The sequence below is a fragment of the Propithecus coquereli genome, unplaced genomic scaffold (genome assembly GCF_000956105.1).
Source record: "Propithecus coquereli isolate 6110/MARCELLA unplaced genomic scaffold, Pcoq_1.0 Scaffold197, whole genome shotgun sequence".
NCBI classification, from domain to species: domain Eukaryota; kingdom Metazoa; phylum Chordata; class Mammalia; order Primates; family Indriidae; genus Propithecus; species Propithecus coquereli.
The window spans coordinates 1,530,657-1,543,027 of NW_012144633.1; positions in this window are offsets into that span (position 1 = coordinate 1,530,657).

Consider the following 12,371-nt stretch of genomic DNA (forward strand, 5'->3'; position numbering starts at 1 on the left):
TTGGCAGGCTCGCTTCTTGGGTGACTTTTTCTCTCCCCTTGATGGCAAATCCAATCTCACTGGCCGACTTGCGTTACGAAAACGCTGCATTAAAACTCCTGGGCGGCGATGCGGTGCTGCACCGTGTCCTCGGTGTGGGCGTTGCCCCAGGCGTGAGCTCCCTGCTGCTCCTCAATCCCCCCGATCTCGCTCCTGTCCTCACTAGTAACTGCTCAGGTATCCGCCCCACCGGGGAGCTTCCCCCGTGCTACAGGTGCATTTTTTTCACCCAACCAGCTGACTGAGCCAGCTCTTCTACCAGCCTGGGACTCCCGCTTGTTCCTTTTCCAACTATTTTTTCTAAATTTTTACGTGTTACTAGAAGTCCAGCTAGCATGCGTCTCGTGGGGAAGACTATGAGGAGCGAGGTGAGTGAGTGGGAGTGTTAGATGGGCAAAGGAGAGGAAAGGCATGCGCAGGGAGGACCAATGGAGTCCCTCACCTGGGCATGGGGACCCCAAGAGACCCTGACGGCACTGACACCCCAAGGGTAGCTCCTGTTTTGTTCCCAATTTCCCATAGCACCCCCTGCAGGCTCTATCTAGATGCAGGTGGGCAGGTCACCTAGCAGCTTCCTTGGAGCCTGAGGAGCATAGATTGTGGCCTTTTAGGTCTGAGTGAGGCTCAAGACTGTAAAAGCCAGGGAAACATGAGAGAAGAAAAAAGGAAACAAAGGGAAAGAAAAGTAGAAGGAAAGAAGCCAGGACTGCCTCGGAATTACTGAGGCCCCTGGCCTGGGGCAAAAATCGGTGCCCCTGACCCCATTTTCCCTAAGCAGCTCTGCACTATCAGGATTTGGGGTAAGGGCAGAGGACTAGGGGTCCTGGAATGTGTCTTCTGTGTAAGCCCATTAAGTCCTGTGCAGCAGAACGAGGGTGGCCTACTACTGCCTGGGGTTCGAAGCCCTCTACTAAGAGTTCTTAGCACAAAGCAGACTCCAGAGAAGACCCAGGTGGGCTGCAGGGGCCAGTGTGCAGATTCAAGGGCAGGTAGGGGAAGGTCCTCCACACCCCTTCCTCAAATACTGATATGTTTCATACAGAGTCCCCCAAGCAGCAAGAGAGGAAAGAAACATTCCAGTTACAGAAAGGACACAATTATGGGGAGAAAGGGCTAAGGGGTTGAGGGCACTAGGGAGTGGGAGACATGGAAGTGCAGGCCCTAGAGTAGTGAAGTTTGGCCAAGTTGGCCTAGGCAGAAGAGGGAGGGAATGCCCTTCTTGCTGGCTGTGAGGGTGGGAGGAGTTGGTGGGAAGCCAGAGGTGTTTGATGCTTTCCCATAGTTTAATATTTTCCTGAATCTTAATCCAATTTGAGATTATTAGTCGAAGTGCTGGGGAAGCTTACATGCCGGACTTCTTTGAGTAAATCCCCAGGAAGACAGATAACTGGCTGATATTGGCCCTCCACCCACCCACCGAGGCTGCAGCCGATCCACCCCTCCATCGTTTGGAAAGAGGGTGGAGGGCTTCAAGTTCTCTGTAAGGCAGGAGTATTTTTCTCTCTGAGTTCCTTCTCCCCTCGCTCCCAATTCGCTTCTCCAAACTGGAGCCTCAGCCTTAGCTTTCCCTCTTGCATTGGGCTCCCTACACCTTGCCTCCCAGCATCTCTTAGTCAAAGACAAATAAAGCCCAGCTTCCTGCCTGGGGTGAATCTCGCCAACTGATCAGCTGGGGAAAGGGGAAGAAGAAGAAACAAGAAAGAAGAAGAAGAAGAAGAAAAACAAAAAACAAAACCCTGGCAAAGAGGAATGCGCTGCAGACCCGAGCGAACAGATGGCTCCGGATTGGCCTAGAAAGCCGCTTCTCAGCCCTGTGTCGGCGGAGTTACTTTATCTTCTCCTCGGTCCAATTATCTTTTTGCAGGAAAAAAAAATTAAATATAAATTACTGCTTCGGAAGATCAAAGTGCCGATTTCTGGTGCATCTGGAGGAGTGGGGAGATGAGAGAGAGGGGGAAAGTGGCCCAGTCGTAGTTGCCCAACTTCAAAGCGTTCTCAACAGTGAATTTTGGCCATTGTATTTTCAGTTCTCTTCCTCCCCAACTTCACAGGGTGCGCAGCGGGGAAGGGTGTAGCTTCTGTGAGCGCGGAGAAAGCTAGCCTTGGCCAACTCTGCGGGCCCTGCGGGACTCGAGCCCTGTCTGACTCGCGGAGGGCGCGGAGAGGTGGGGGCGTGTAGAGGGAGAGAATGGGAGGGGGGCTTAATCCCCGACTGTCAAGTCACCAAATACCAGAATAAACCTCCAGAGAAGCCACAAAGTCTCTGTGTCGCTACTCATCTAGCTGCTGGAGGCTCCGTATCAGTTTTGCCTGGGCTCAGACTGGCTGTTCCGCAGGAAGGACTGGGGAGAACTAAGTTAGGATTCGATTTATTCGGGGGACCCGGGTCAATTTCAGGTTTTCCAGGCAGAGTTTAGCGGGACTCTTCTGGATCGTGGGCTTGTCTCTATGTGACCCAGCCAACTGGACCATTACGCAGGCCTGGTAGACTTTTTCCATGCGCTTTCCTTAAGCGAAGAGCGAGTAGGAGCCGGCCAAGTGGCGGACTCAGAAGCCGCGAGAGATGCGCAGCGAGTTCGCAGGGCTTGGGAGGTTTTTGCAGCAGAAGCAACTGAACTGAGGGTGGACTGAGTACCCGGGCGGGGCCGGCCGCCTCTAGGCTTTCGCCAGGCGGCGGACGTGAGGGCTCTTTCTCTGGTATTCCGGGGAACCTGCCTCCGGAGCAAGACGCGCAGGGGCCCCCCGCCACGCTTCCATCGAGCTCCCTCTTCCTTTTGGGCCGGACCCAGGGGCAAGCCGTAGGACTCGGCTTCTCCCAAAGCGCGGCGGTCTTTCCTGGAAAGACCAAGTGCGCAATGTCAGCCCGATTGCACTTGATCTGAATTGTCCCTGCGAGGCCATTTCTGTCTCAAATTTCAGATTTTTCTACTAAAGCAAGATGGATTAACAGCTGAGAGAGCACCCGCTCTTTTCTGCCCTGGATTCAGTGTTTCCACAACCGCCCACCACACTGCACCTCCGACCAGAGAGCTGTCACCCCCTGGGGAGGGAGCGGGCAACATGATGTTACTATTCCCATATCTAGATAAGGAAACCGCGGTCCCTACAACTTCGTTGACTGTCCCAGGTTCCTGAGCGGCAAAGCTAGAACCTTTACCCAGGTCACCTAAAAATTCTTTTTCTTCCCACTCCTCCGTGGGTGATTCTGCCCTCCTCACACTCCCTTCTCCCGCCCGTCATTCGTCATTCGAGGCCATCGACCCGGGGACAGTCCCAGCAACTCCGCGCGGGCTGTGCGCACTGCGCTCACCGTGGGTGCGCCGGGCATCTCACCTCAGCCAGGCAGGTGCAGAGGTGTCGCGTGTGTCAGCTACGGGTCGTCCGGCCGAGGGGCAGGAGAAGGCAGGCTGCCTCCTGCTGCTGCCCGGGGACTGAGGGGACAGGAGAGAGGGGAACAGGGCTGGGGAAACTGCCGTCAGCGGGTCCCAGCCCCGCCTCCTGAACACAAGGTCCAGGAAACCTTGGAACTTTCCATTGTCTGAGGAGCTTCACTAAACAAATTGTCCCTACAACGATAAGGCTGAGAAGAGTGGGCCAGGGCAGGCTTTGGTGCATCCCTGTGCCCTGGAGCCTGCCTACCTGCCGGGAAGTGTGACCAGAAACTCTCCACCGTCAGGGCACCTCGAGAAGGGAAGATCGCAGCGACTTAGTGCCGCCCAGCGCCGCGATCAGGAAGCCGAGCACCTGGCGTCAAGGCCCTCCGCGAGGAGCCGGATCCAGGCCTGGACTCTCGGGTTCCGAATCTGCAAGGGGCCGGAGTGAGGAAGCTGCGGACTCCTGCGGGCAGCGCATCTGACTTGGAAGACCCTTGCCAGGCGGCCTACCAAAAGTGCCAGGTTTCCTGGCGTTTTAAGGAGGTTGAATTTTTCACGATTCCCTACCCAACAGGGTGGCCTGTGGTGAAGCTTCCCCCTTCTTGAAATCTGAGAAAGAGAGAGGAGAGAGAGAGAGAGAGAGAGAGAGAGAGAGAGAGAGAGAGAGAGAGAGAGAGAGATTGATTTGCCTTCCTATCTCTGCAAATCTCACACATCCCACTTTTCTTGGTATGCAACTTCCTGCAGCGCCTTGGGAGTGGATTCCCGAGAGGATCAGGGACTCTCTTTTTTTTTCCTCCCCACCTTGGGTGAGAAACCGGCCGCCTGCTCTCAGGAAACAGCCGCCTGTGGGTGTGGACCTCACTTACAGGGCCATTGAGGTGGAGCTAAACTTGCATGAGTCTCTTGATTACCTAGACCGCATTCCTCATTTGTAAAATTGGAGTAATGGGGCAACCTAATGGTTCTCGGGACCTGTCAGCTGTGCGCCTGGGAACCCATTCAGAGGACATCTCACACATGTGCACATCTACATTTGACTCTCACCACCTGAGCCAGGCTAACACCAGTGCACAGACCTACACTGTCTTTCCATCCCTCCAGCTACTTTTCCTGCTTGCTGTTTCTGCTGGGTGATTAACGACCCCAAATAGTGTAAGGAATTCTACTTCTCAAGCTCAGCATTTTCAATTCCTTAATTTGTCCCCAGGTGACCGTTAGCAATCGTGGCTGTAGATCACATCGGCGCGGGCCAGGTAGAGTGAGCAGCTGATTCAACACTGTCGAGTTGGGGGTTGGTTTAGTTTTTTAAAAGGCGAGTCAGAAAGTAGCCCCCGGAGAACATCAAGCAGGCAGCAGGCTGCAGGCTGTGGAGGTCCCTGCGTTAGACGCCTTTGGGCTGTCACCACTCTCATTCTTTATAAACAGTAAAGCACTAGCAAATTGTAAAGCTCCTCTGGGCCTTAGCCTCTGATGTGGGCGGGGCAGGCAGGTGAGGAAACTGAGGCTCGCAGGTTTACCGCTCCAAATCAGAGGTCTCACTGGGAGAACTGTGCTCTGGGTCTAGCCTGTTTCCTGTGTGGACCCTCATATACAGCTTCCTGGGGGCTAACAGAGAGCGTACTGGGGGTGAGAGAAGGTACTCACCTCAGAGCTGCTCCAGAGGCAACCACAGTTTGACATTTTTTAGCGGAATTAGAAACAAGTTAGACTCCCTTCCACTGCCCCACCTCTCCTCCACTCTACCAAGTCCTGACCACTGTTCCATCTCATTTAAAGAAGGGATGTTGTCCCTCCTGAGGGGCTGGGGATGGGGTCTGAAACATCCCAGGTTGCCCCAACAACTGCCACTGTTTCTGTGGAAGTGTGGGCTTTAAGAGAAACTTTAAAAATACTCTTTTTCTGTTTCCTGTCGACCTCCTGATTCAGCAGGCAGCTGCTCTGGGGATAAAACCTAATTTAGAGATGACTTCCTTCATGGACCTCTGGTACTCCCAAATGTTAGGAGAAGTATGAGAGGCAAGATGGCAGATAAGGAAAGGGAGAGCAGAGGCAAAGGGGAAAAAGAAGAGTCTTTAGCCTATTTTCCTCGGTCTTCAGGCTGATTCTGCTTCAGAAGACTGATTCTGCTCTGAGAAAGCAGAAATTAGTTCCTTCCCTCCCATGCAGCCACAGGGGTTGGGGGGTGGGGGAGATACTCGTTGGCTGCTTCTTCCTGCCTGCTATCCCTCAGGAAGGGTCTGGGAAGGTGGGAAGAAGAGGGTATCAGCATCCTGTAGGTGGCAGCAGACCTGGCTGGGGTATAGAAGGGGATCCCCCAATTCCATCAGAGGGATGAGGACTTGGGATCCACTGGATGGAAAGAGTGAGACCCACTAAGCTCTAAGGTTCTGGCACGACTCCCTTTTCTGAGGTGATGGGTTTGTAATGTCTGAAGTCACACACTACTGTGATTAAATATATGCTTTTCTAAAACACAGAGTATGAGACTAGTCTCAACTGGCATGGGCGACAGTGGCTTCCGTCCTTCCTGGAACTGGCAGTCCTCTCCCAAATTAAGACCCTAAAGCTTTCCTGAGAACTTCAACCACTCTGTGAAAATCCTGACTGAGGCCCGGGTGGGCTAACAAGGACAACCTGCCTGTCTGCAGGCCTCCGAAACCCAATCAGTACACCTCCTAGAGAGAGTGTAAAGGAATGTGGGAGTGTGCAGGATGAAATCAGCCGAAGAACCTTTATAGAAACATGAGTGTGATCTGTGAGGAAAGGAAGGACCTAACCAAAGCAATGCATTTGCTTTTACTGGCTGGCTGACAGGCTTTGGTGGGGGTTGGATAAGTTTACCAACTGGTTGCAAAGACCTGAGCCCCTGGCAGGGCCGTGGGGGAGGGGCTGCTTAAGAGAACTGGAAGACAAAAGGGAACAGATACAAAAATCCTCCTATAGTCTAGGAACACGATTATTTGTCACATATTTATTATACGTGCATATACAAGCTTATTTGGTTTTAAAAAAACCTTACCTTGTACAGAACAGATATGCACATAAGTTCATTCATTCTCTCAATAATCATTGAATATCTACCACAAGGGCATTTTGCTAGGCTCTTCTCTGTAAATAGGTGTAGGCACGTGTGTGTATCTGAGTACAAATTTCAACCGACAAACTCCAGGTTTGGCTTCCTGGCAGATGTGTGCAACACTGAGAACTCTCAGAGTGATGGGGCTCAGATTCGAGGGTACATACACACTTTGGGTCTTTGCCAGAGGTGGTAACAGAGTCTGCTGGTGCCCTAGGAGTGCACACTTTTCCTCCTGTGCAGTTGTGGAAGTGGGCGAGGGACAGCCTTGACTTCCAACTTCCAGTCCTACTACCTTTGGGGGTAATGCTGAGAAGCAGAGTATGTTAAATCCTTTTAAAACAATGCTTTCCATTCCTAAAGTCTGTTCCTCCTCCAGAAGTGTTCCAAGGAGTTTGGGAATAACAAACCCTGCAACCAACAAATTTTTTTTCAATGCAAATGGCATTAAGGAGAGATGGAGGGCAATTTCCATAAGTATGCACTTCACCAGTATACATGCACACATAGGCAAATGTATACACACGACTATACAAATGTACTTACATGGAATATAATCATACCTAGAAAAAAAAAGCAGAATGGTGTGAGGGTGGATTTAGTTTTTCCTGCTTCCCAAATTCAGAAACTCCACAAGTAGGTTCAAAATATCACTTGGCTTCTTAAAAAATTATTTCATTGACATAAAAACTGTAAATATTTATCTTGTATATGTTGTTTTGAAGTATGTACACATTGCAACAATGGCTAAATTGAGCTAATTAACATATGAATTACCTACTATACTTATTTTTTGTGGTAAGAACTTAAAATTTATTCTTAGCAATTTTCAAAAATACAATACATTCTTACCAGCTATAGTCACAACGTTGTACAATAGATCTCTTGAACTGATTCCTCCTACCTAACTGAAATTTTGTATCCTTTGACTAGTCACTTAGCTTTGTTTAACAGTCATTTTCATGTGCCTTTACCGACTTACCTGCTATATCAGTAGGTAACCAGGCCAGCAGACACCATCCTGGCCTGGTAGTAGCAAATAAGCCAGTTGCCTGTGGCTTCATCTAGTAGTCGGTAACATCTGGACACTCCCAGCTATCCAATGCTCAGACCTGCCTAGCAGAGCTAGTGGATGGGGTTCGGCAGCCTTGGCATAGGAACCTGCAGGTAGAAACTCGTTCCTGGGCAATGACTTTGAATCCAGGCCAAGCAAAGAGAGGTACCAATATAGGGATTCAGACTGTAAGTGCATTTTTCCGTCTAATTGGTGAGGGTGTGGGGGACAAAGGAGTGGAGAGGAAGATGAAACGATTCAAATAGAAATGCCAGCCACAAGCTGCAGTGGAAAATAATGTCATTGTAGGGATTAGGGGTAAAGGTGAGAGTGGAGGTTGAATGGCACCCGAACTTGTTCAGATGCAGCCGTGTTCAAGCACACCCCGTGCCGTGGCCGGGATAGATACAATTCTCCTAACGCGAAGGCAGCGAGGAGAGGGCACTGTGAACTGGAGGCTTTTCTTTTGCCCATTAAGAAGTCACTGTAAACTGCACACGATCTCCCTAATGGGCGTCCTAGCTACTAGTGAAGTACATCAGATAAAACCTTCCAGCTCTATCAAGCCAAAAGCATTTTCATTTTCACCTTCAATGAGGGCAGCAAACGGGTTTTCCTTTTCTGAACATCGCTCGTATCATTCCATCTAGCCTTCGAGAATGTAGCCTGAATCTTAAACGCGGAACGATCATTTCCACTGCACCTGTACAGATGAGACCTGCCCATACCTCTGCGGCGTCGGAAAGCTAAATTACTTAACGCGGACGCTACGACTCAGGAAGAGCCCTGGCCATGAGCTTCCTTCCCCGGCCCGAGGTCAGCAGCAGGGTCCGCAGGGGCGCGGCCGGCGCGGGGAGGCAGGGAGGCTGTCGGCGCCCTGGAGCTAGGCGGCAAAGGAGTCCGGCCGCCCGCGGCTGCCTCGCAGGAAGCGGGCGGTGCCAACCACACTTCGCTTCGCAGCTCCGCGCTTCCCACCGGTCCCGGAGCAGCGCAGAGCCTCTGTGCCGGGATCGTCCGCAGCCAGCGAAGCGGAGGACGTGGCGCACCGCTCCCGCGCGTCTGCGATCCTCAGACGCAGACCCGGCTGCCGCGCCTGCCTTTGTCCCAGACGGGCAGCCGCAGCGCGGGGCGCGGGGCGCGGGGCAGCGGCGGGGCCGGCTCTCGGCCTGGGCCCCCTAGAAGGCCTGCTCCGCCCCCAAATGCGCCGCTCGGTGCGTGGCCGACTTCGGACGATTTCGCACGCCCCGGGCCGCGCAGGGGCCTTGCACGGCCGGCGCCCCGGCACCCCGTGAACCGTCGTGAGGTTTCCGAACCGGGGCTTGTCCCCTCCGTACTCTGGCCGCGCTACTTCCCCGGGTGAGCCGGCCTCGAGGGCGGGTTTGGCAGCCGGGGCGGGGGCAGAAAGGAGCCCTCGCCTTATTTCTAGAGGCTCGGAGATAGAGAAGAGCCGAGTCTCCTCATCCACACTAACCCAGGCATTGTCCTCTTCTCCGTCTCTTGCGGGGGAGGGGGGGATGCCATTTTTGAGCTTAAACATTTTTTTCAGATTTCGAGAAGAGATTGCCATTCCTTTCTCTCCTGTAAGAGCCCACCGGGCAGGGCGGGAGAGTTCCGTGAAGCCTTCGGGCTCTGCCTCGGGCTCGGATCGCCCAGGTCGCGCCGGCTGCACGTGGGGCGCTGGGCCCAAGGAGGCCTCCACGACCCGGTCGTGGTTAAGGCCGAGTCCAAGCCCTTACAAGAGCCCTGAGACCTCTGCCTGACATTTTCTCCCTCGGGAAGCTTCCCCTTCCTGACTTTCGATGGCGCCCCGCGGGGGCGGGGGCGGAAGGAGGAAGCCTTCCCTCAGAAACGCAGGCGCAGGACGGAATCTCCATCGGTGTTTTGTGGAGCGGGATCTGGCTTTGGTATCAGCGTTCTCGGGTTTTACTTTGCACTTTCTAGCTCACATTCCTGACTTCACTCGCGCTCAGCCGGTTCTGGGGCTGCCCCAACACACGTGTGTACGGAGAGGCACAACCGTCTCCGCCCCACGCACCGCCCAAGGAAAGGCCACTACTTCCCTCTCACATCTTATCCTCTGCCACATGGGGGTCTTAGGGGCTCTCGACGCTAAGAGATTGCTGATCCCTTTGAATCGGAAACAGCACGAAGGGTTCAGATGGCCAGTGGCCCCGACGGCGCAGGGTGCGCTGGGGGAGCCGGGATCCAGCCTGGCCGGCAGGCGCATCATAACCCGGCGGCCGGGCCCGGGGGGGAGGCGGGCGTGCTGGGCCGGCTCTGCGTCCTGAGGGCCGGGGATGCCCCGCGGGCCGGGATGCCCAGATTAGGGCCGGGAAACGCGCCCGGAGCGAACCAAGGGGTGCATTCGGTTGTGAACAAGAACTAACTGTGGCCGCAGCTAGACTTTAGGAGCTGACCTGGGAACCAGGGCCTCCATTTCCTCGGCTCGAATTAGTGAGCGGCCTCGTGAGGTCCACGAGTGAGGGTCCACGCCCCTGTATTCCTTTCGCTGACAAGGCTCCGCAGGATTCGTGGGCGAGAGCCAGGGGTCTCGGAACAGGAGGGGCTGGCCCGGCGCGTGTGCGTGCCTGGTCCAGGGTGGGAGGGCTCCTTAAGTTCCCGGACCCGGGGCCTCTTGATCTCTCTCCACCAGGCGCGGAGGTCGCTGGCGTCCCAGGGCCTGTTAGTACCGACCCGCCGCAGCCTCAGCTTCGGAGGCTTTCCATTTCAAAAGACCCAAACTTCAGTGACCAGCAACCTCCTGCGCATTCACGTGGTATCGCCTCCTGGCTGATTGAGGAGGGTGAAAGGTTTAGTTCCTAAGCCTTCTTTCCCATTGCCCGTTTTTCTCACCCCTCAACCTCAGATAAAGAAATTGAACACATTGGGGTGGGGGGGAAGTAGTAAAATCTGTACTAGAGTGAGGCAGAGGAGATTTAACAGTCACAAGACTGCCCCCAGGTGATGGTTTTCAGCAATAACATTTCTGGGCGATGTAAGATCACTTTCTCTCTTTGGAGCTAATGTCATCTGTGGTGGAAAAGTTATTGAATCCAAACGTTTATGTTAATCTCCCAAGAAAAGGAGAAATGGCCCTGAGAAACCTCCTGCCCACAGACGCTGAGAATTTGTTCAATTTGTCTTTCTAGTTTTACTGCCATTAACATTTGATAACTGCACTTTCAAAACCAAACTCTCCCCTCCCCAAGAAGCAGACATGCTCCCACCCATCCCCTTTTCTTTTTTTCCCCCCCTTCTTCCTAGTTTCCTCTTTCTGAAACAATAGCACGGGCTGCTGGAGTCAGTCCAATGATATAATCCTTAAGGCATTCATGGGCAGACTAAGGGCCAAGCTATCAAAGGGTTCAGCTTTTTCTTCTTTTTTTAAGCTGTTTACTATTCAGGAAATTTGGTAATTATTTTTTTTTCTCTCCGTGTAGTGGTATTACCCTCTTCCTTTTGATATTAGATCCTCTATGGGCCCCTAGCATCATGCTGTAGAGAAAGGAGAAAGATGAAGGGACTGAGTTCTGCATCAGAATGTAATTTTCCTTTATGTCATCATTGCTGCTGAAGACCAGCTGAGGGCTTCCAAACCAGCAGGAACCTCCAGAGCAGGCAGAGTCCTCATGTTTCCAGCGTTAGAGGAGAATGCTAATTCCATTTATTCTTTTATACCACAAACTTGGGTTTTTTTTGTATATCACTCCTCCAAAATACTTTCAATACTTTTATACTGGGATTGAAAAGTCACACGAGGAGGGGAAAGGAAAGATAATAGCCAAATTTTTAAAAAATCATTTCTTTAGAATGCTCCACATTGAATCATGGTTTATTTGGGAGGGGCAGTTACTGATCAATATTAATATCCTTGGAATGTTATCATGTTTACCATGTTTTTTCCTGTGCCCAATGCAGTGCCTTGCTCATAACAGGCAGCACTCAATAAATATTTGTTGATTGAATGTTTGAAAAGTACAAAGCAAAGGAGAACAAAAAGATTGGATATTTAACTCCATTCAGTTAAAAACCCCTCCATGACAAATTTCCTGAGCTAGTGTGTCCTACAAAGCAAAACCATTTCTGCTGGATTGTGAGGGACTGACTATGTTTAATCAGTTTAAGTTTTGTCTCCCCAACTAAAATGTAACATATTGAGATCAGAGATTCAATGTTAATACTTTCATTATAGACAACATTTTGCATATTGCTGGGTATATTGATCAATCATCTTAGAGTGTGGCGAAGGAGAAGACTCACCTAAAGATGGAACGTGTTAAGTGAAATCTCACGTGCAGGCATCCCTTTGTGTGGTGCCAATACCCCTGTAGATGGGCAGCGGTGGTCCAGGGGTAGGGAAATTTCTGTTCAGATTTCCTCCTTCAGTTGGGTCATATCTCCTGCCCAAATTCTCTCCAGAACTAACACCTTTTCCTCCTCACCTTCCCACATTAGAATATGAAAGCGTGGAGAAGGGGATGAGTTGAATTGAGATGGCTCTTCCATGTTACCCCTCTCCCTCATAGCTTTTCTAGTTACTGTGTTGTAAGCTGTGACGACTGGTTAGTAGTGGGTTTGTGTGAGTACTGATGAGATCATTACAAAGTTTCTGCCCATGTGGGCACAGTTAGTTCAGCCTTATTCCAAGCACATCCATGACAGCTTTTCCTATAAATGCATGCTGTTTGGCCAAAGAGAACCGGGGAAGAGCCATCCTTAACATATCCTCACAGAAGGTTAGGTTTTTGAAAAAGGTGTCAATCAATTAGATTTTCCCATAGGAGCCAAGGCATTGCATAGGCTTATGTGCCTGTGTCAGACTATT